Raw genomic sequence first — 24,896 nt, forward strand, 5'->3', positions numbered from 1 at the left:
CAGAGTAGAAAAGTCACACAGAGAGCTATGTATTGTATGATCCCATGTATATGATACTCTGAAGAACGCAAGGCGATCTAAGGGACATAAATGGCAGGTGCTTAGGGGTGGCAAGGCTGAGGGACGGAACAAAGACACAAGGAGACACACAGGGGTGAGATACAGGCAAAGGCACAAGGCGACATCCAGATAGTATTATAAATTAATAATATCTGTTGTCTCTACAATTAGTTTTTCTATACTATATAACATTTTAAATAAAGTACATCAATTTAAAAAAAATTTAAAAACATATTACTCTCCCAACATTCCCTTTGGCCTGTGAAGTGCCCCAATACAGAGAAGGGATGATATCAGTGTTTATGCTGTAGGACGCAGCCCTGTCTTCCTGAAAACTGATAGCAGGTCACTAAAGAAAAGAAATAAAGGCATAGGCATTACAAAGGAAAGGTCCATAACACTCTGCTTCTGACGTCCCTGGAGATCCAGTTTGTAGCATCAAACTGCTTGCCGCTCCAACTCCTGAATTTCAGGTTGACTGTTCATCCAACAAATTCTAGCCAGAGTTTGCTTATGTTGTCTGTAACCCTGAGAGAGAGAAATAAATGGATATTTAATTCATTTATCTGATATTTACCATAACTTCTATCACAAATAGTTATACACCTATTTAAAACATAAGGTGTTCAAACAGCTAGAAAGTATATCCATCCATCTCTTCATTAAATAAACTTTTATCCAATTGTACCCTGTATGCCAGATACCACGCCAAATATTTTCACATGTCTTTCAAATGACAGATCAACCTCTATAGCCATCTTACACTTAATGTCAAGAAAGCTCAGGCTAAGTAGCCTCAGTTACTTAATGTCGAAGAGTTCCTAGTTGGTACTGGATTCAGGATGTGCCAAGCCTGCTTAACTTCAGATACTTCTCTATTCTCCGCATTCTTGTCCAGGAAGGGTATACCCTTATACCAAGAGTTAGCTCACAATGTCCAGCCACTGAAGCCTATGTCTTGTAAAGGGGAGGGGGGGATGGTGGCAGTGGGAGGCATCCCAGATGTTTAGTCGCCTCGATTCTGTTTCATAGGTGACAGAATGGCCTCTGACAACAGCGGGAGAGGTCTCAACACTACAGAACTTGTGACCTGGGAGAAGAACAATCACCTGTTCTCAAAGTCAGAGACAATTAGGGTCCTTCTTCTCGGGTGCTGATGACTGCTGTCAAGTAGTAAAACTCATGATCTAGAAACAGAAAAATGTCCAATCATAGGAAACGCCCAAGCAATGACACCCCTAGTCACACATCAAAACATAGTAAAACACATCAGTTGCGATAGTCTTCTGAGAGCTCACTTGGAAGACCTCTGAAAGCTTAGGCTTGAAGCTGCACTTGTACCTGGGTATATGCTAAAAATTCCCATTGTGCTGCCTCAGGCTAAAGACCTCACAGTGCATCCCTTCCCTTGGGGACACAGGTCTCCAAGAGCAGAGAGGTTCATTTTCAACTTTACAGCTTTCAGTTTAGTTTAAATATATTAGTCAAGTTAAAAATATACAAAACAAATAGGATGTGGTCCCTAGATCCTCACATGATATATTCTTTTTGATCTGTAAAATATTAACATTATCCTTTATGATCTGTAAAACTATAGATGTACTAAAAATCAATATATCATTTGCAAGAAAGAAAAAATGAAATGAACAATGAATGAGTAATGTTAACCAAAAGAATATTCATATTTTAAAAAAAACTACACATAAAAGTGTTTCAAACTAAAACTATAGAGGGTGGTATCTGTCATTTTCTAAATAATTAAAGATAGAGGGTTGGTGAGATGGTTCAGTGGGGAAGTATATCTGCGACTCTAGTTGATGACCTAAGTTTACCTCTGGAATCCACATGTTGAGAGAAGAGAATTTAAAATAGGTGACTAGATATAATAGCATACTCCTGTAATTCCAACACTTGGAAGGCTGAGGTAAAATGATGAAAGTTCTAGGCCAGCCTAGGCTACACAGTTAGATCGCGTGCGTGCATGCGCGCGCGCACACACACACACACACACAATTTAAAAATAGGTATCAAAACTAATTTTAAGTTCTCTCTTTCCTCCTCCTCCTCCTCCTCCTCCTCCTCCTCCTCCTCCTTCTTCATTGCCCCACTTTGTCCTTTTACCCCCAATAAACCTTTTCTCCATGGGAGGAAAAAAAAAAAATCTTATCTTAAAAATATGTTTGTTGATGTACATGAGATACACTAAATACTAACAGTATTAATGCTGAGTACTTACAAAACTCTTTTCATCTTCCTTTCTATTTTATCCTGTATTAAACACATATTTGCTAAATATAATATTAGGCCCTGGAACAGAAAAAAAAAGATACCCATTATTTAAAAAGCTCATTAAACCTGAAAAGACATGTAGTTTTCTTAATAATGTATGAATGGTAAAACCTCGGTTTAGTAAACAGGTATGGCTATGTAAGATATTAAGATTAGGGAAAACTGAGTGAAAGGAGGTGCTAACACTGTTATTCTTCTAGAAACAAAGGTGTCTATGTGTCTATATGGTACATAGAGACTATAGTAACTGAAACAATGTAGCATATACAGGTAGCTTTTTTTTTTCTATATGTCTCTTGTTCTTTCAACTATTGGGTAACTTCTATGGCCAGAGCTATCCTGGAGTGTGCCAGGGTCCTCAAGATAACACATATGCCAGTGCAGACTAACGCTGTGCCAGCATGCTGACATAATCGACGGACTGTCTTTAGAAAAACTCAGAGAAACACAAAAGATTCATTGTAATGCTATCTTCTTACTTCTTATGAGGTTTAGAAAATATTCCAAGTGTGTTTTAGATAAATGGTAGATTAGTAGAAAATATTAACAAATTAATTAGTTTTAACTGAATGAAACTGCATTAAGGGAAAGATGTGTGTCATTTGCATTTATATGGTTCAGCTTAAATATTAATAATCATTATGTTAATCATTCTGAAACAATACCTGTCTAGCGTCAGTAAAGGCTCTTCTGCAATTCTTTCTAAGCATTCTCTTCCACAATGTCATTTAGACTCTTGACTAAAGAGCATTGTGTAAAAAGCATTCCCTAAAAGTTACATAAACAATAAAATGTTCCCCAGAAGTTTGAGACCAATTGCTAAAACATAAATTAAAAACATGACATGTGACACTGTCTGAATAAGCACAGTGTCTTTATTAACTGCAACCACGATTCATTGCCACAAGAAGCCTAATATTTATAATTGGTTTATTTGTTTGCCATTTACTATAAATGTGTGTTATTTAAGGTAGTCCCTATAAAGCCTTACACTTATATCCACTAGCTTACCTGCTAACAGGAGTTCTTGAGTGGAAGAGGAAGAGGTACAGGCACAGGCAGGGCTCTGGAAGCCATACAACACTCGTGGTTTATTTCAATGGCATGTGTGCATCTGCAGAGTGTCAGCCTGTGTGCACCTGCAAACAAACGGAGATGGAGAACATCATGAGTGTGAGAAGGGCTTGGCCATGACCATGAGTTCTCATGCGGAACCCTACAGCCTGTGTACTGAACCATCACAAAAAGCTTATTTGAATGGGAAACAGACATTTGTATAGATATCTCTTGGGTTTATGGACATGTTCATTTAAAGCAGTGATTCTCGACATGTGGGTCATGAACCATTTGGGGGTTGAAAAACCATTTTACAGGGATTGCCTAAGCCCATAAGCATATCAGATATTTACAATATGATTATTAACAGTAGCAAAATTATAGTTATGAAGTAGCAATGAAGATAATCTCATGTAATCACAACATGAGAAACTTGTATTAATAGGTCTCGGCATTAAGGAAGCATGAGGATCATTGAATATAGCATGCTTCTTACACTTCTTAAAGTTCAGGTATTTTTTTCAAATGCAATCTTACAGATCTGTATTCACTTATCTAATAATTTTCTAGAGTGCTTACTGTTTGCCACTAAATGCGCTACTGCTGTAATTAATGAAGTAGATTTTCCCCTAGACACAGGGAATCTGTTGTGGAGGCACACAATGTTAGACGAAAGCTCCAGGAAGAGCTATTTTTAAAGTGCTAGGAAATAAACAGGACAGTGGTTACAGGGATCTCTGTAGAGAAAGAGGCCCAGAAAGGATTCTCTAAGGTGGTTATATTTAAGATGATACCTGGAGGATCAGAAGAGAATGACAGTCATGCAAAAGAATCATGGGGATGGATATAGGACACAAAATGAACAAAAGGTCCTGAGACTGGAATGTGAAAATATGGAACAGTGGTACCTTAATGGCCAGGTGACCTATACATTCTTGGGAAACATCAGAGACCTGAGATTTACCTAAGGAAACAATCTGTTCCATCTTTTACACTCTGCTTGCAGACAGCCACATACATCTGATCTGCCATGAAGACATGGAACAGCTGGGACCTGCACAGCAGCTTTCAACAAAATCTGGAGATATCTGAAAGAGAAGTGCAAGTTCTTAACAAGATTCTATCATGTCCTAGGAGACAGCCTGTACCTACAAGTCAACCAATGGATCCCAAGACAGCACTTCCTCCTGTGCCTGGGGACCTGTCGCCCCATCTAGGGAATGTTACAGAAATCAGCAATCACTTGCCACATCCCTCAGATCACCATTAACATAAATCAAGGCTTGGTCTGTAATTTATGTTCTAGCATTTAAAGAATACCTTGATAGTTATTTTAAGTACATAAATCAAGTCAAAAAAACCGTTATAAAATATTAGAGATGTCATAAGACCTCTGATTTATTTAACAGTGTGTTATATTTCTTGATCTCAATTTATTTCAAGTTTTTAGGAAGAAAAATGGTTCTCTGCCTTATCCTCTTCTTGTTTTTAATTCCTTCATTTGAGAGATTTCATCTCCACTTAGAGCCATTTTTAATAATAAGATATGCAATTTTTAACTGTTGATATTTTTAAAAGAATAGAAATGATTAAGATTAATTCATGTAGCTTTTGATATACTCAATAGTAGATTAGTCTAAGCAATACTATGATTCATATTGGATAGTCAAGGTTTCATATTTTAACTTCACCTAAATTGAGAAAAATTTACTCCCTTATTTGCTCCCTTATTTGCTTAAAAGCCAGACTGCTATGCCATAGGAAGAAGTGAATATAGACTAAATACTGCTCAGAAGCCCACAGCTTACAAATTACATACATCAAAAGGGAAAGACGATTAGATATACTTTGATATACGATGATAAAGATAAACTTGTGTCCCTGGACCACGTAAAAACTCTTCCTAGAGTTAATATGTCACACACAGGTAAGAACTCAGTTCATGAAGCAGGTATAATTATTCCTGTAATTCTATTTGGGAGGAAGGGGCAGGAGGGCCATGAGTTCAAGATCATTCTGGGCAACAGGGAGTTTCAGGTCCACAAGGGCTACATAGAAGATCTTACCTCAAACAAAGGAGAAAACTCTAAGACATTGAAAGGAACAAAATCTTAATAAGCTAACAGCAAAAAGATTTCTCCTATTCTAAGAACTATACCCGTGCTAAGTCTTCACTCAGATTCACAACTTCAGGGACTCACTTACTTAGAGTTTCCATATACAAGGTCTAAGAATCATAGAGTTCATGACCGATCTGAGAAAACGGCTAACATTATTCACTTATATTTAATTTCTGTCCTTGCTACAGCATGTGTGTGTGTGTGTGTGTGTGTGTGTGTGTGTGTGTGTGTGTTGAAAGAGAGAAAGAATTCAGAGAAAAGTCACATAAGAAGGTCCTTTTTGTGCATTTTAGAATAGACAGGAATTCAATTCTTTCTCTGGTATGATAGTCTAAGTACTCAACATGATGACTTTCTTAGCATTTACCCCCCAAAATAATATTGTGACAATGTTGGCCTAAGTCATTACAAAATGAGACTACAGTCCATGATAGAAAGGTGAGACATGCAAATGAAAATTAATCATTTTTATATTAAATGTATAATATTCTTATGTTAAATATTCATTATTAAATACTAAATTTAACAAAAAAGGAGTTGAGGAAAAACTGAAACAGATTAGCAACTAAGTGTCTATTTGATATAGAAAAGACCAACAAACAAAGCCTAAGACTCAAAGATTTCATTTTCACCAAGAACAAAATACAAATACAAAGGAGCTTGGCAATCTAATAAAACAGTATACTTTCAACTCTGGTTTTTCTACCCCTAAGAAATATGGAATGAGAACATTTAAGGAGATCTTAAAACCACCTTAGTTTTCTGTATCAACTCAAGCCTACAGCAACATCCTCCTTTCAGTTTCACTTTTCTCTTTATTGTTCCAAATAAAACCAACAAACAAAGCCGACCACATGATGCTGTTTTCTCCTCTCCTCCCAGTTATGGTAGTACACCAACATTGGGCATGGACGGACACACACACACACACACACACACACACACACACACACACACACATGCACACACACGTGCATACACATGCACGCACACATGCGCACACACACACGTGCATGCACACACGCGCACACGCACACATGCACACACACGCACACACGTGCACACGCACACATGCGCGCACGCACACACACGCACACAGGCACACAGGCGCACACACAATCTCTGCCTTCACATCACTGCTGGCACACACAGCACTTACATGCATGGTAAAAATATTAGAGGATTATCACAGCAGGAACAAGTACCATAAGACCAATGAAGGAATACTGAAAAAAAGATGTAACTTACCAGTATCAATTCAAATACTTGCAGATATTATAAATGAAAGAGAATTGCTTCTTGGGTCTAATGAGCCATCTGGAGACAGACACTGAGACAGAGATAAAGAGAGAGAAACTGATTTCTTAGTAATAGTGAAAATATAGCAAAGCCATTTCTTAAAAGAAATGGTTAACATTCAAGCTTAAGTTAAGCAAATATTTAGGGACCAAAAATAAATTTAAAGCAAGAGACTGGGTAGGAAAGTTTAATGTTGATTCTTCTCGTCTGCATTTCAGATCCTCTGCTGAGACTAACCAGTGATATTGCCTATACACACCATGACAATAAACAAAGCAAATGAGCAATGAGAAGTTAAAGCATTAGGAAACAATGTATTCACAGCTCAAAGTTAAATTCAACATCTCCAGCTCATAGCCTGTCCCATAGGTTGAGAGAGAAAAACTTCAGATATTTGAATTTGGTTCCCAATGAAAAGCCACCCTGAGAAATCATCTCCACTGATGTTCCTATTAACAGAGTCTCGAGATCCTCAACATTAATGCTTCTTTCTGGGGATGCAAAGAAGGAAAGCATAGGATTTGGTTAAATGTGCTGAGAAGTGTGCTAAACTTAACCTCAACTTGAAAAAATACATTTACCTAGTCTTTCTTAAAACATTTTTCTAAAATTTTATTAAATCCATTATATTTAACTAGCAATGAAACAAATACAGCAGATAGGGAAGTTACAGACTGGAGGAGATAGTCAAGGTTAAGATGCTGAGATGCTTTACAGGACCACTGTCTAACAAGCTGGTGGTGTTAAATGTGTGTATACAGGGCTGGCAAACACCTAAAATCGCAGCACTGTAGAGGCTGAGACAAGAGGCGCAAAATGTAAAGGCCTGGTACATAGGGAGACTATGGGTGTGTTTATTTACCTTTCAGAATAATACTAAAACCAAGTGCAATGTGTGTGCCATACTTGGAATTTGCACAAACCAAATATGAGAAGTTATCTATTACTATCATGAAAATTTAAACTTGGACTGGAGACAGCAGTTACAGATCATTAGCTGACCTTAGAGAAGGTCTTTAAGCATTAAGAAGTCAGTCCAGAAGTATTTAGTAGTTAATGGTAAGACACTGAAAATTTCTCTCATATTCTCAAGAAATAAAGGGAGATGAGTTAATACAATATATGAAAAAATGTTAGTTATTACTGGACTAGGAACAGATACATGGGAGTTCTTTGAAAATTAAAATTTTTTCTATGAAAGCCAATATATTAGCATCTTTCTTCAAAGGGCACAAAAATATTACCATTTATCTCAGCACAAAATGAAAATATCTAAATGCTCTGCAGTAGCAACAAAAATTAAACCTTATGTAATTAAGATAAATCGATCTGATGAAAATTACTTAGTAATTAAAATGACAATATTAAAAACTAAAGCAGCAAAAATGCTCCTAGTCAGCATGTGAGGTTGGGGACTGGAAGCACATTATTCTGTTTAAGTTTGTATGAATAGAGACAAATCATATACAATGACAAATAAAACAATGCAGTGGTATGTGTAAAGATGGTGACATGTTTGTCACATGGTGATACTGTATTGCTTCTGAAACAAAAGGCTGACATGAAGGAAATAACAAAGAATTGCCTAAGAGCAGAGGCTGACATGTATCTTGCTACACCGTAAACTGTATTAAGTCTGATCTTGGACAATCTGGACAAGTTCTTTAAACCATCCAAAGATGCGGTAAAGTTAATGCAGCCACCCATTGGGTACAGTACAAAGACTTGAAGATGGTGCGAATAAATCCCTACAGTAACACAGATACATAATGAGCAATCAAAGAGCAGAACTTAGTGCTATTGTCATATTAAAGGTGGAAGCATACCATGAAAGTAGAGATGGGCAAGAGAAACCCATGGTGAAATGGTCTCAGACTCCATATGAGCAGAAGATGGATACAGGGCAAAAGGCTTTAGAGGTTCTTGTGGGTCAGTTGCAGGTAAGGGGCAGGAGATGGGCCAAGAGTTCTGAGTCAGGACACAGTGGGCATCTTGAGTGAGCAGTGGAGGGGTGAACAAGGCTGCCATAGGAAGAATGGAAATTCCAACTGTCTTAGGGTTTCTATTCCTGCACAAACATCATGACCAAGAAACAAGTTGGGGAGGAAAGGGTTTATTCGGCTTACTGTTGCTGTTGATCACCAAAGGATGCAGGACTGGAACTCAAGCAGGTCAGAAAGCAGGAGCTGATGCAGAAGCCATGGAGGGATGTTCTTTACTGGCTTGCCTCCCCTGGCTTGCTCAGCCTGCTCTCTTATAGAATCCAAGACTACCAACCTAGAGATGGCACCACCCACAAGGGGACCTCCCCCCCTTGATCACTAATTGAGAATATGCCTTACAGCTGGATCTCGTGGAGGCATTTCCCCAACTGAAGCTCCTTTTTCTGTGATAACTCCAGCCTGTGTCAAGTTGACACAAAACTAGTCAGTACACCAACCAATAGCACACTGTGTTCAAACCTCTCTGCAGGTCAAGGCAAACCCTACAGACTGAAAGGAGCAAGAAATGACTATGAAAGGAAACAACAAAGAAGCAGTACCCAGAGGACTCTACTGGGACAGGGCACAGGGACGCGTGCTTGATTTGAGGAGCCAATGGGATGGGCTCTTTGTGGTAGGTAACAGGATCATTGAAACATAAAAAGGGGATCAAAGCATAAATGGTCTGGAATCCATGTAAGACCACCTCTTCATGCCTATTTAACGAAATGAAGGAGGGAGTCTAAAGAGGGTAAGTCCCAGAACCATGGCCAGGTCTATGACAAAGCTGTACCTACAACACCAGGGCCCTTGTCATACTTTACTGTCCTCTGCCTGCATGACTGTCCCATTCTCTCATAATCACCAAGCCAATGGTTGTTCCCACATTTATGGAGCAACTTTCTATGTTTTAAAACACACTATAAAACATAAGCACGTAATGTTTTTTTTTTTTACATCAAAAGCTCCCTTTGACTTGAAGATCTTTTGCTGCATGCTAACAGAAGAAAGTACATTGAGCATTTGTTCAGCAAATGTCCCATCAGTGCCTACTATGTGTCAGGTACACAAAAACAAATAGTACAGATGCTCTCATCAAGAAGCCTGTGAATACACTTAGCTATGTAGAGCACATCTGCGAATCCGTATGATCCAGTAAATACACTTTGTTCAGAGTGTCTTGGAAACAAAGAGACTAGAACTTAACTGGCCTACACAGTAAGAGGGAATAAAAAGCCTCACTGAGAGCTGAGGCTGGAGAAGGCCCTGAGGAAAACTGCTGATCAACAGACAGGAGGAAGATCACATTCTTCTCTGATATTCGGTTGCCTGAGCCAATGAGACTATTCAAACAGTAGAAAGGCCCAGGTACCTGTGATTATTAATTTTGGAGAGGAACAGAGGCATACTGAACCTTGCTATTGATAGATGTGTAGAATATGTTAATCATAATGCTCATTAGTCAGCTAAGTTACTATCTTCTCAGATGATTTTTCTCCACTGATCATTTTTTATATTTAGCCATTTTTCATCTCCAATGAAACATACTTGTTCCTTAGAGGAGGGAAGAGAGGGGAGAATGAACATGATCAAATTTCATACACACACGCACACACACACACACACACACACACACACACACACACATACACATACATATCTTTCATACATACACATTTATGTGTATAAAGGGAATTTTATGTATGTGTTGTTGGATAAATGTGTTATCACACAATAACAAAAATTTCTGAAATTTATCTAAAGTTATTAAATGAGATCATTTAAAATACTATGAAAATAATATTCTCCTTTCATTTTTAATTTACTTTCTATTATATCTTGGCCTAGGATAAAGCTAGTAAGGCTCAGAAACAACTGCTCAGGACACCAGTCCCTCCCATGACAGTAGCGGCATTCTACACCTGGGGCTCCAAAGGACTGCCCCCCACACCGTCTTCACAAGTGAACTTTTAGCACCAGTGACCTCAGTCTGAGGCTTGGGGAAGTAGCACATGTCTGGCATTAATGTCTATTAGAAACCTAGACTCAGATATTCTGAAAGACCAAACAGATCTCAGCTATGCTCAAAACCAGAAGCAAAACACCACCTCTCATGATAAAACTGAAGTCAAAGTTAGTTCAACATCTTCCTGGAAATGAGCAGCAAAACAGGGACACACAAGAAGGCTGCGCCAGCTCTGGCTGCCAGAACTTGAAGGGGGCCACCTTTACATTTGGGGTGTAATAGAACCCAAATATCATTGAAAATGAAATTTACAAGTATTATTTTGTCACCGAAAATCTTTAGCCCAAAACTATAGGAGAGGGAAAGTGCATGCAGTTCTGGGGAAGTCCTCATGCCACGTTTTCACAGACATTTTTCTCCTTTTTCTTGTCGTTTCTAGAAGGTCAACACTTCAGAGCAGAAGATGTGGCTCGGCTGACTGAGTGCTGGCCTAGCAGCATGAACCCCGAAGTCCGATGCCTAGCAGCACGTAAACTGGGCACAGGGGCGCATGCGTGTAAGCTTCCCACGCAGTGCTGGAGGCAGGAGGACGAGGAACCCGAGGTCATCCTCAGCTGCACAGCAAGCTTGTTGCCAGCCTGGGCACTTGTGACCTTGACTCAAAACAAAAAAGTCGGGGCTTCATGTCCAAAAATGATTTGTATGAGCCAACTTCTTCAGTTAGGACAGTCCATGCTTCACAGTCAAATGCAACCGTGGTGTGCTGTGGTCAATGATCAGGCCACACCTTAGACAGCTTGATAACTCCTTACTGTAACACCCCAGGCCTTCAAGAGGATGACTGTGAGGGTGAGACATGCCAGTGTAAGCAGAGAATAATGCTGGCTGCACTATTGCCATCCTGTGTACAAAAGACATGGTAATGTGGCTTCCAGCAAAACAGAAATGTTTTCAGTCTGAAAGATGAAATAATCTCCATCACATTTTGTCTAAGATGACTCCTAGATATCAGAGCAGTAATGTATCTTTTTTAAACATGGTTAGCATTGCTTGTCACAGCCCAGACTCAGACAATGACAACTTAAAATAGTAACAATAGCTTCTTTGATTCTTCCCTGGTAAGCCTCAAAGAAGTAAAATGAGAAGTGGGGGACGCCTTTTCAACTTCTAGCATTGTGCAATTCATGTTTAAATTGATAATCTAGATTTCATCTTCTGACCTTGAAGAGACTCACTATTTCAATTGTAAAATGCAAATCTCAACCCATCTCCCCCAAAGCATTCGATAATGGATTATATGGAAATAAACGTACAAAACAGACTGCTCAGAAGGCAGGGTTATAATTGATCCCCACTTCTCCACAAACTCCTCTATGCTTTCTATCCCAGTCATTCAAAACCTGAAACTCGGCCCTTTTACACCTGTGGTAATACAATGGAAATTATAACGGAAATTTTCTTACGTAGATTAATTCTCCTCTCTGTGTTAATTTAATTCCAAATTCTAATTGGTCCATGTTACAGTGCAGAAAGTAGTAACAAAGGGCAGAAAGAATAACAGGCATACAAGGGACTGATGGTACCAATTACTACCCTGAAAGCTGCCATTTTTCCTTTTAACTATTAACATAAACACTTTCTCTTGGACTGATCTCCCTCTATTAGACTACAGTGGTGCATTGTGGATGAGGAAATACAGGCACCTGGATGGGTATGGATGAAGATGGGAGACACTCAGGGCTGCCAGGACTCCCAGGCAACTGGTACTTGATCCATTACGAACCGAACTGATAGTCTTCAAGACTCCCTTTTTCTGAAGACAGTGGTTCTGTTTCAACCTTAGCAGCTTTACCAAAATGATACAACTGGGTAGCATGGTGGAAAGACTGAAGTGTGACTCCCCCAAAATTCACTCATTGAAGTCATAACCCTTATTGTGACAATATCTGGCGTTGGAGATTTGTAACAGGCACAGATCTAGTCACAGTAATAGGCCCCTCCTAGTGAGATTATAACTGAATAAAGAAACAAACCAAAGATCCGACTTTCTCTGTCCTTGGGAAGCGCACAGTAAGATGTCAACTGACTACAAGCCAGGAACAGGACCTTCCAGAGCCTGCCACGCTGGCACCCTGATCTTAGATCAACCTTCCCTACCATCAAAAAAAGACTGTTACAGCAATCTGAAACCAGATAGGTAGAGAGACAAACATGCTCTTAAGAGACATTGTATCCACAGAAAATAGAGCAGTCTTGTTACTGGTAGTCTCTGTCTGAGCAACTGTTTCCAGGTTCTTGGGATCTTGTCCAAAGAGTGGAAGAATCGCAGATGAATTAAAGCAGCAGGGGTTTGATTCCAAAGCAAAGTTTAAATATAGGTTAAATGTGCTGCATGAAAAGTGTGATCTGAGAAGGCTTGCAACTTAAAGAGTGCCTGGTCACTGCGACCTGGGTATTCCTTTTGTGAGTCTAGGAGAAGGAAGGGTTGGTGGCTAGGAGCAGGGTGTAAGTGGTCTGCTTTCAACGGATAGGCTTGGGTTCTGTAAGCCTTAGTTCACTACACACATCCTTTACCATGATGTGTATAATTTCAATCACATGCATACCCAATCATGCACAGGCTGATAAAACCATGCACAAGATGATAAAAGTTCACTCAGAGGACATGTTTACCTTACTGTGCATGTACCTAAAGCCAGTCTTAGCTTGACCAGCCCATTGCCTGCAGATCCAGGGTAAGTTTCAGGATATGTCTGATGTGAAAAGGACATCAATTAAAACCAAAAGGTTGCCTATACCCAACCCCTAGCAACAGATTTCTCCTTCTCCTGGACCCCCAAAAAAAGGGAGCCCCAAGCAGGGACTCTTGAGCACTCTGGGTTGGAGTCCACTGCTCCTTTGTAGTATAGATAACCTCTATCTTCACTCGGCTTCTGGAGAAAATTCCTTGCCGCTTGTATGTTTCTTTAGTCTTTGAACAATGCTCAAAGAGCCAAGAAACACTAGGTCCAGAGAGAGATGACCAGTAAAGTGTGTTCCTGTGTGTGCTCGTGTTTGTTTAGTTTTCAATAGAAAAAAAAATCACCTCTTTTTAATTTTATTTATCTAGTTTTTCCTTTTTCTGAGAACTCACTGTGGGAAGACCCTAAAAGGTAATGGTGTATAGTTATTGTAAAGTCAATCATGAGTGAAACTGGTCAAAAAACACAGATGTTCCTTGTTCCGGAGTAGTTACTGGTTTTATGAAGTTTGTTCTGTAGTGAGCAATAGACAAAGGATATTATAAATCAAGCCTAAACATATATGGACACAGACAAAGATTTCATCACCATAGGACAGTCTGAAACATTATACAGTAGATTGTAAGAGAGGGCCGAGGGGAGACTGCAGCTCCCCTTGAGAGGCATGTGGATCTCTCAGGAGTAGATCACCCTCAGCTCAAGGGGCAGGACTGGAGTGACCCTCTTTCTGGGCTTGCTGGCTTGGTTGCCTCTTGGTGAAGGCTATAGAGGCCTGTATGTATGGCATCTCCGACCATCTGCCAGGCGGCTGTGTGCCTTGCCAGAAGAGGGATGTTTGTGTAGCAGAGGCACAGGTTTCCCTACACTTTGCTGTCTCAGTTCTAAGGGCAACAGATGGTTATCTCATCTCATCCACACCCGGATTTATGCACGTTTCATGTAACACTGTTTTCCCAGTGTCTGGGGTTATCACCCTTAGATCAGGAACAAGAAAGTGAGCAGAGCCCTTGTCAGGAGATGGATATGGCAGTTCAGTTTCTGCATAGAATAACTTTTAATTGCAGCAAACCAGGAGGCAGTCGGGTCTTGTGGCAGTAAAGGGCACCAACATGAGGGCAAACTCTTAGTTGGGCATATGTTTACTGCAGTTCCTCTGTACCTGAGCTCTCCCATGGCTCACAACCTACACTTCCTATGTCTTGGAAACACCTGGAAAGGTGAAAGCAGTTACATAAAAAGAGCCATAGCTTCCAACATAGAGTAACTTAAAAAAAGAAAAAAGAAGCCAAAGAGAACTGTGACACCTACCCTGTAAGCTAGGTTGGTTTTTTTTTTGTTTTGTTTTTTTTCACTTGTGACTTTGGCAAATTCAATGCTTTCTAGTGGAATCCATGGGGGTCTGATACACTAGGACTCATTGAATACTAGTGTACACAGCTAGGTTTACCAGATGGCTATGGTCAAAAGTGAACATGACCTTGCAGAATAGGTTCTGGTCACCTAAGCATCCTCTGATGTTTAAAAGAAGAAGAGGAGGAAGAAGAAAATGTCAATTTCATGCAGACAAAGACTGAGGCAGAAAGGAAAGCTCTGCTGCTGACTCCAATATTTATTCTTTTTTTTTTTTTTTTTAATAAAATTGATTTGGATCAGTTTGAGATGACTGCTGGGAACGGAACGTTTTTCCCTTTCAGGTGTGTCGCTTGTTTTTGTTTCTGATATGGTCTCAAAAGGAACACTGCTGATATTTTTCTGTGTGACATTGTAGTCCTAGAAGAGTTAAAATAAGAAACTACCTGCTTAATCTGCCAGAAAACACACGAGAGGAGCAATCAGCTCTGCAGAGAGTTGCTGGGAACGAGGATGCCTGGCTGCTGTAGGCCATGCTGATTGTCAGTCTTTCAAAATTCAAGTCATTACCAGATGCTGATCTACTATAATATTGTGATAGTTTATCTGATTACACTTACCTGATTGTGCCTTATCTGCTATTTGCCTTCCCATTCTTCCATGTATATTAAATGCAGGTGCTTTTATTATTCTGAGAGCTAGAGAGTGTTGACTGCTCTGAATATAAATGGGGATATTATATCATTAACTTGCTCTGAAAGCAGGGCCATTCACTGTGTAAATCACATGCAAGGTACCTGCTGGAGACACAATAAACCATAATGTCTTGAGAAAGAAAGCCACGAGGAATGGATAAGGAGATAAAAATTTAAGGCATTGTTAAAGAAGGGTAATCTTCAAAATCCTATTTTGTTCTTTCAAACTCTGGCGTTTGTTGATAATACAACCTTTATATTAGAAACTTTTTTAAGTTAGGGGGGAAAATTCTTCTGGGAAGACATCACACCATGGGATTCTGTCACCAGTGGAAATGGCACAAAGCCCACAACTAGTAACAGTCCGTGGTTTAACTGGCTTGGGAGAACATTGCTATTGCACTAGTCTAAGCTTTTAGAGGACTGTTCTTCGATTTGGCAAATATATTCTAATTTGGATGGGTTGCCTGGACAACACCAACAATGCCAAATGGTGCCCGCATTTTCAGACATTAGAAGGTGAGAAATTTAGACTCTGGCTGCAAATTTCAAAGGAAGCAATGTGCAGAGAACTGCAGCAGAACTGAGCAAGTGCCTGGCTTCCCGACACTCTGAGGTAACATGCTCTGTTTGACTTCCACTGGATCAGTCTTGCCAAAACTTAATCCACAGTCACTTAAGTTTCAGGAAATCTATTTTCAGAACAGATGTGACATGAGAGCTGAAATGAGCCGCTGCCCTCTGCTGAAGAGAATATCCAGCGGCCTGCTCACTCAGCAGCGTCATACACACTCCTCCTCTCACACAGCAGATGGGAGACACACAATCCACATTACTTACCTTTTCACTGCCGGTGACAAAAGGCTACTGAAGGACTGGGGGCATGACTCAATGTTTGGCTGGGATGAATTTTCAGAATTGCAAAACCCAACAAAAAAGCTGAAAAGCAACTCAATGGAGGGATTGCTTTGGTTCACAGTGTGAGGATGTAGTCCATCACGTGGGAAAGACAAAGTAGCGGAAGTGCTCCTCGGCTTTGACGCCTTACTCTCCACACTCGGATGAAACAGGAAATCAAGCAAGAAAGGCTGACATTCGACTTGCTTTCTCTTTTCTTCCTTTTTTGTTTCAGGGTGGGTCTCCCCATTCAGGTAAGCCGGCTAGACACTTCTGGAGGTCTGATTCCAGATGATTTTAAAATCGATCATGTTGACAGTGACAACTAAGATCAAGCAGCATGCTTCCCAGGGGCACAAGCTACAGTCTTAGCCTGAAAGAGTGAGGCCAGTCATATTATTCCGATCTAGCTGTATAGAGAAGGCAGGTATGAGGACCAGTGGGACCACGAGGAGGAAGTAACCTGTTCATTTTCCTCCCAGGTTCCTGTGGGAAGGGACTCCTTGTGTAAGTGCTGACTGTGACCCAGACATGCGCAGTCCATACCCTTACCTGAAGCAACTATGTTAAAGGATGTCAAGGTTGCCTTCAGATCAGAAAAATCATTAGTGTTATTAAACTCCATGCCAGAAGGCAGAACAAACTTTGGAAGATGATCTGGTTTTTTTTTTTTTTTTCCACAATTCCATACCTGCATACATTTTCTCAAAAGACATATTTAATAGGATTTTTGTGATCTTGTTAAACATACTTGATCCTAAATAAAAGTAATTTTAACTGGCTGTTATTTTACATATTTTAGAAGATCTATTCTCAAAAATCATGAAAATCAGTAAGGCAGAAATAAGAAATAAATGAGCTATGTCTAAGCATTAAAGCTATAAGGTTTTTGGCAAGGGAGAATGTATGCCTAAGTCACAAAAACGATTAAAGTTTAAATTTTCTGCTCATTAAAAGACACCATGATGAAAATGAAGAGTGATCTCAGGGACAGTGAGCCTCTAAAACGCTGACGAAGGTCATGTCTGGCAAAGGACTGCTGTCCAGACCGGCAAGAGCTGGGACAACACAACAGAGCCAAGTAGCCCATTTAAAATGGAATGTATATATATATATATATATATATATATATATATATATATATATATATATATATACACACACACATACATACATTCACTAGTGGTCAGTGACTTCAATGAAAAGCACCATGTATCTCAAGGAAATGTAAATTAAAACCAAATGGGAAGGTGAGAAATACACCAAAAGAGAAAGGTACATTTTCATTCCTTAGCATTTTCTGAATCTAGATTATTCTACTCTAGATCCCCGGCCTTTTCTAGCTGAGGGTTCCAGACTGAATATTACTTTCTCCTCTCACATACACACAAAATAATAGTGCTAGTTAATAACAGTATAGCTAAAACACATTGGAATCAAACTGTCATTTACCTAATTTCTAGAATAAAGAATTCTTAGTTCAAAGTAAACAAAAAAAGATGACCGCTCCCTGGATTGCTAAGAGAAACCATCTGGGCCTGGGCTCTTTCATGTTCCTTTTTAGGTTTGGCAACTACTGTGCTTATCATAATACCGCTCGATGTATACAAACAAAAAAATGTATTAAGACGGTCTGTGTTTCATATTATTATACTTATAGTCAGGGTCTTTGGCTAGGGATATCTGGAATTAGGAATCAGGTATTTGAAGTGAGCTCTTTTATCATGGGTTTCACACCAGGGCTCTGGAACACTGGGAGGATTCTATTTCGTATCTCAGTTGTGTCTGCACAGTGCTCAGTCCATGAAGTTTATGTATAAGCAGGCTGAGATGGGGCTCAACTGGTAAAGTGGTTTCCTTGCATGCACAGAACAGTACTCAGAATGACCTAAATCAAGCATGATAGTAAATATCTACAATCCTAGTGCTTAGAAGGTAAGAGGAGCAGAAGTTCAAGGTCATTTCTGCTATATAACACCTTCAAAGCCAGCCTGGGCTACATGAGACCTTATCCAAAGAAAGAAAAATAGCTCCCATTTCTTTGCCTTGCACACTCAATGCATAAAGATCAGCCTCCACTGTAGTTCTTTTTCAGTGTCAAACTTTCCTCTTTTTTCCCCTAGATACTTCTACCTCAGGAGACATCAACTGTGCATATAGCCCAAATTTGCTACAATAGCCCGAATGGTATTTTCATTAACAAACACAAGAAATGTCCAAATAGGGTGGGTGGGGGAGCACCCTCATAGAAGCAGGGGGAGGGGAAATGGGATGGGGGTTTCCAGAGGGGAAACTGGGAAAGGGGATAACATTTGAATGTAAGTAGATAAAATATCCAATAAAAAATGTAAAAAAAAAATGCCTAAATAACAGAAGTCAATGTTTCTACCTTCTTACTGATAGAACAAATTCCTTCAGGAGGGGCAATGCTTAAGAGAAAGCTGTACATTATCAGAAAGATACATAGCTCAGTTTACTATTCTGTGAGGCTATCACATTATCTATTTCACAACTCATTTTTTGCCTGTGTGAAGTGATATTCCCAATAAAACTTCTAAATGTAAAAAGATATAAAAATTATCCAAATGTAAAAGGGTTTTCCAAACATACAAAAATATCTCGAAAAAGCACTCCAAGGAGAAAACTGCTGTTGAAGATTTAAAAATGGCACCCACAGTGTCTGGGGAGGTCTCTCAGTCAAAGGATGGGGATCTCATTTTGAATCCCCAGTACCCATGGAAACATCTGGACATGGCTGAACATGCCTGTAACCCCAGCATTGTGGAAAAGAGGCAAGCTACTCTCAGGAACTCATTGTCTATTCAATGTAGCAAAACCAGCCAGATTCTAGTTCAGAGAGAGACCTTCTCTTAAAGCTACTACTAAAACAGGAAGGAATAAGACACAAATGTTCTCCTCTGGCCTTCACATGTGAAGTGTGTGCAATACACCCCCCACACACACACATATGCACACATGCACATGGAAAATGTGACACAAATATTTAACTATTTAAAATCTTTCTTCCCGAGTCGGGCATGCTGGCGCATGCCTTTAATCCCAGCAAAATTCTATACACATAAAAGAAAGAAAGAAAGAAAGAAAGAAAGAAAGAAAGAAAGAAAGAAAGAAAGAAAGAAAGAAAGAAAGGAGAGAGACAGAGACAGAGACAGAGAGACAGAGAGAAAGAGACAGAGAGACTTGCAATTCAGAAGCTTGTTGAGTTCCAGGAAGTAAACAACTAAAAATTCAGGAAGTTCCTGAAACTGACAGAATGCACTAGTCCCTAACTCTGAGAGCAAATAAATAGTAAAGGCAGCTCAGAGACATTCCCAGACAAGACAAGCTGCCTGGAAGAGGCTCAGGCCAGCTGAGCTTCCCATCAAACTACCTGCAAGTTATGCAGCCTGCTCCAGGTTTCTAGATTTGTAACGATACTAAGGTAGGCTCTTGATGATGCAACAGTCTTTAAGTCATTTCTTCCTCTTTAAGTAAACCCTCACACATATTCCTATACATAACCCCAATAAGACTCACTAGTTCACTTAAAGGGATCATTACTTTGTTTTGTTGTCCCATCTGCCCAGTAACAGTGCTGAACAACACAAGTTCGTATGTATGCTTTTATGTATGTATGCTTTTATACACATTAACTGATATACACATAGTACATGTCACAAAACAGCCTTATAAATATGGCTAAAATAAAGTAACAAGACTGCCAAACCTTTTTTGGTTGTTTTTGTTGTTGTTTGGTTTTGGTTTGGGGTGTTTTGGTTTGGTTTTTCAAGACAGGGTTTCTCTGTGTAGCCCCTGGATGTCCCAGACTTGCTTTGTAGGCCACAAAGGCCTTGAACTCACAGAGATCCACCTGTGTCTGCCTCTACCTCTGACTCGAGCTAGGATTAAAGGTGTGCTCCACCATGCTCAGCTACTTCCAATTTTTTTTTTTTTAGATTTATTTATTTATTATATGTAAGTACACCGTAGCTGTCTTCAGACTCTCCAGAAGAGGGTGTGAGATCTTGTTACAGATGGTTATGAGCCACCATGTGGTNCACCATGTGGTTGCTGGGATTTGAACTCAGGACCTTCGGAAGAGCAGTCGGGTGCTCTTACCCACTGAGCCACCTCACCAGCCCGTGCCAAATGTTTTAATGGCAGAGTTTTGAAGGTCCTCAACAAAACATATCAATTTCTCATCCCAAGACACTATGTCAAATTCAACTCATTTGAACAGTCATAGCTAGCTTGTACAATAGCATGGAAAGGTGGTTTTCTAGACCTAGCAGGGTAGGATGCTCCTCCCTGATCTGCACTTAAAATACAATGTACCCTTATTTACAGTGCTCAGCTGATGACCTATTAGCCTTTGTTGTAAAAATTCTCTCATCTCTACTGACATCCAGGCATCTAGGTTAGAAACAAGGGCATCCTTAAAAGTTAGAAGTTGAGCAGCTATTTGCTTACAGACTAACTCATCCATCTGCAGATTGATCTCTGCCAAATTCTCCATGATTCTGTTACTCTGTTATTTATGAGGAGCCGTGCCTTCATGTTTCAGAAATTGCCAACCAGTCAGCAGTGATGGGTATGTATTTGTCTTGCTCACTCAGCGGCAAAAAACATACATAATAAATTCTTAGGAATGTTATCTCTTTTGTTTAAAGCCAAAACAACTGCTGAATTATTGATTGGCCATAGAATCTAGTCAGAGGTAGAAGGAAATAGCACTTGTTAAAGATGAGAAGGACTTCAGCACTTCTGTGTTTCCAAAATCAGAGAAGTTCTCCTGTTCTAATCCCAACATCTGGGAGGCTTTGGCAGGAGGCTCATGTGTCTGAGGCCAGCCTTTAGCTACATAGAGTGTTCCAGGCTAGCCTAAGCTACAATGAAAAATAAGTAACACATGAGAATTAAAATAAGGAAGAGTGTTTCATGACTAGGAAACTATTCCTGAATACCCTTCAAGTATTTTAATTCAATTATTTCTTACAGGAAGATGGCAGCAGATCATTGGCTACCTGTCCATTTGATTAAAAATAATAATAATAAAATAAAACTTGTGATTCCTAACCCTCCTAATGCTGTGACCCTTTAATATACTTTCTCATGTTGTGGTGACCCCCCCCAACCATAAAATTATTTCAGTACTGTTATGAATAATAATGTAAATATCTGACATGTGACACACACACCCGCCCTAGAGGAGGGTCACAATCCACAGGCTGAGAACCTCTATTTTAAATGAACTTACTGCACTTTTATACTTTAAGGTAGCATCTGCCTTTGTATTATGACACTATCATATAAACATTATTTTTAAAGCATAAAACAGAACTGTACATTCATTTTATTTTATTTTTTGAAATAAAAGCTGCTATCATTTCAAGTGTATCAAATCCTATTTAAAACAGAAAAAAAAAACAAGATGTTAGCATACTATTTTATTATCAACAAAGAAGTGCAAAAAGAAAATTTTAAATACCAGCATAAAATACCTCTTTTTGAAAAGCTAGTGAATAGGGGAAACAGATGAGCTAAGTCAAAACACACTGTTAAAAGAAGCAGGGGTGGCCAACTAGCTGCTAGGTGACAGGCCACTAACACTTTTAACAAGGGTAAATATTTTCTTGCATAAAACAAAGTATAGATGAATAAACTAATGTAATAAGCAATGCATTCTATCATGCAAACAAGGTATCCTTTATTTGTTGAGCCTCCCTGCCTGAGCTTGTGTTGCACTGCAGTGGAACTCATCATCATCATCGATTATAGATGACCAGTACATCACTCAATCACCATCAGAAGAGTTTCTTCTTGAAACATATGCAAATGAACAAAGAGATCCACAGGCAGAGAGTGTGCAGAGAGGGGCAAGTTTGGAGCACTCAGTCCTAAATGGGATGTCTTCATCAAAACCCTCCCCTGGAGGCTCAGGGATGTATGCAGAAGAGAAGGCAGAGAGATTACAAGAGCCAGAGATGGGGAATGACTCCAAGGAAGCAGTGCCTTCCAGACACAAGACTGATACGCATATTCATGCACAGAGACTGTGACAGAATGCATAAAACCTTGTGGGGGTTTGCGTATGCTTGGCTCAGGGTGTGGCACTGTTAAGAGGTGTGGCCTTGTTGGTGTGGGTATAGCCTTGTTGGAGGAAGTGTGTCACTGGGGTGGGGAGGGGGGTTTTGAAATCCTCCTCCCAATTGCCTGGGAAGCAGTCTAGCTCTTAGCAACTTCAGCACCGTGTCTGCCTGCCTGCTGCCAATGACAATAACGGACTGAACCTCTGAAAGTGTACACCAGCCCCAATTAAAGGTTGTCCTTTATAAGATTTGCCTTGGTCATGATGTCTCTTCACAGCAATGAAACTGTAATTAAGACAAACCTGTACAGGTTCAAATCAGAGAAAATCCTAACATGAAGAAGAGGAGGTTAGTACAAAGTCCCAACCTATACCAGGAAGGTATTTGCAAACTGATAGCTGTTGGGAAAGAGAAAATCGTGTCACTGGGTATATCAACCACACTGCAGGCCACGTCCCACGCCAGGACTAACGAATTGACCAATACAACATAGACTTCATGGTTTGGTTTTGTTTGGGGGACAGAGCAGTGGATGCTTTTGCTTCCTTTTGTTTTATTTTTATTTGTTTTGATTTTTCAATTTGTGGGCTGATTTGGAGAGAGAAATGGGCAGAGAACATGAAGTTGGGGGCATAGAGACTGGGAGGAGTTGAGGGAAACATGATCAAAATATATTGTATAAGTGATGATTAAAACATAAATTTGAAAACAAAAAGACAATTCTTTGCTATGGGGAGCAGGAACCCAGACAAAATCAGGGTAAATGAAGGCTCCACATCTGCAGAGTGTGTGGGGCTCAAAAATTTTAAGATCGGGGTAACGTCCCCTAAATCAGAAATCAAAATGAAGTAGACAAAGGAAAATCTGCACTGAGGCTGAACTCTGATGCACACTCTACAGCAAAGTTACACACATCATGCTCTTGGCTACAGACAAAGGCCAGTGTTAGCGCTCCCGGGATGGTGGCCAAAGACCCAGGTCCCCATGGGCCCTTGGCTAACGGTAGCGGTCTGCACCCTGATGGAAGTTTCAAGGCACTTCACTGTATTTTAACTTGTGAAGTGTGATTGATAACTAAAATGATCAAGAACTCTACTACTCTTCTTTTTCAAAAATTCGACAATTTATCTCCCATATAATCATAGCCTAAAGTATTCTCAATTTTGAATAACAAGCCAAAACTTAATACAAACAAATAAATAAGCAAAATGCAAATGATCCTGGAGTTTCCAGAGTGCTACCAATCTTCTTTTGTTTAACTGAAATGGTAGTAAGATATCTGTTCAATTTATATTACCCGGACACTAGAACTATTAAAGGCATAACAACAGCTATTTTGACCATGCTTAATGAAGTAAAGTACTATCTGGATGACTGAAGTGGCAGGTGTCTCAATAAAGAGATTAGAAAACAAACAAACAAACAAACAAAAGAGCCAAATGGATATTTAATAATTGAAATATACAACTTAAAAGACTTTAAAGGATACTGCATGGGATTAACAGAAAGATTGAGATAAAATTGGGATGAATCAGTCAATTTTAAGGTAATCTAGTAAATTACCTAATCAGAATAAGAGAAACCTTTTTATTTTCAACAAAGCCTCAGGGATCTTTGTGACAATGTCAAAAGGCCTAATGCACAAGTAGCTAGACCTGCAGAACACAAGGAGACAAAAAAATAAAATAAAATAAAATAAAGCCAATATTATGACAGTAAAAAAAAAGGTATATTTCCCACAAGAGAGTAACAGCTTATTCACCAACGTATTTAGAAACTACAAAGGCCAGACAACAATAGAATGGCATTCCAGTGCTGAAAGGAGGCAACTCAGGATTTTATTCTCAGTGAAAATACCAACAATGAAGGAAGCTCTCTACTCTGGTCAAAATGAAGTAACAGGAAATGGATTTGCTCATCCATAAAAACCAAAACCCAGAGAGAACATGGGAAGCATGAATTTCCAGATATGGCAGGACAGAAGCAGGGACCAAACAAGGTACGGCCTGCAACTGTGTTGAGATTCTCTAGGTAACAGATAGATCAGGGAAGCAATGGAACCCCAGGTAGAGCACAGATCACCCCCTCAGTTGAGGAAGTCATGTTTAAGTCCAGAAAGATTGCAAGAGTTCCCGGGAAAGTACAGCAGAGGTGAAAGAGAGCAATACAAAAAGAGGGCACTCAAGGTCTGCCACAGATCCCACAAATACGCAGCTGAGCACCAAAGCAACCTGAGGCCAAGGAAAGGTGGGAGTGGAGTGGCTGTGACCCCACAAGGCCAGGCACAGTGCCTGCTCACTTAGCCACGTGGAGTTTATGGATTAGACACAGAGGGTGTCTCACTGCCAGGGA

The 24,896-nt window shown here is 39.7% G+C and overlaps 1 long non-coding RNA gene across 1 annotated transcript; it reads right to left on the reverse strand.

The window, feature by feature from the left end:
• Window positions 1-137: 137 nt before the first annotated feature.
• Window positions 138-17,019, reverse strand: LOC110323954. Its single transcript, XR_003844094.1, has 6 exons — window positions 16,399-17,019; window positions 6,774-6,855; window positions 4,370-4,493; window positions 3,361-3,488; window positions 1,170-1,247; window positions 138-588 (listed from the first exon to the last, which is right to left on the reverse strand). It is a non-coding gene; the product is annotated as an uncharacterized LOC110323954 (long non-coding RNA).
• Between the last annotated feature and the right edge of the window lie 7,877 nt (window positions 17,020-24,896).

This window comes from Mus pahari, chromosome 6 (genome assembly GCF_900095145.1).
Source record: "Mus pahari chromosome 6, PAHARI_EIJ_v1.1, whole genome shotgun sequence".
NCBI lineage: Eukaryota > Metazoa > Chordata > Mammalia > Rodentia > Muridae > Mus > Mus pahari.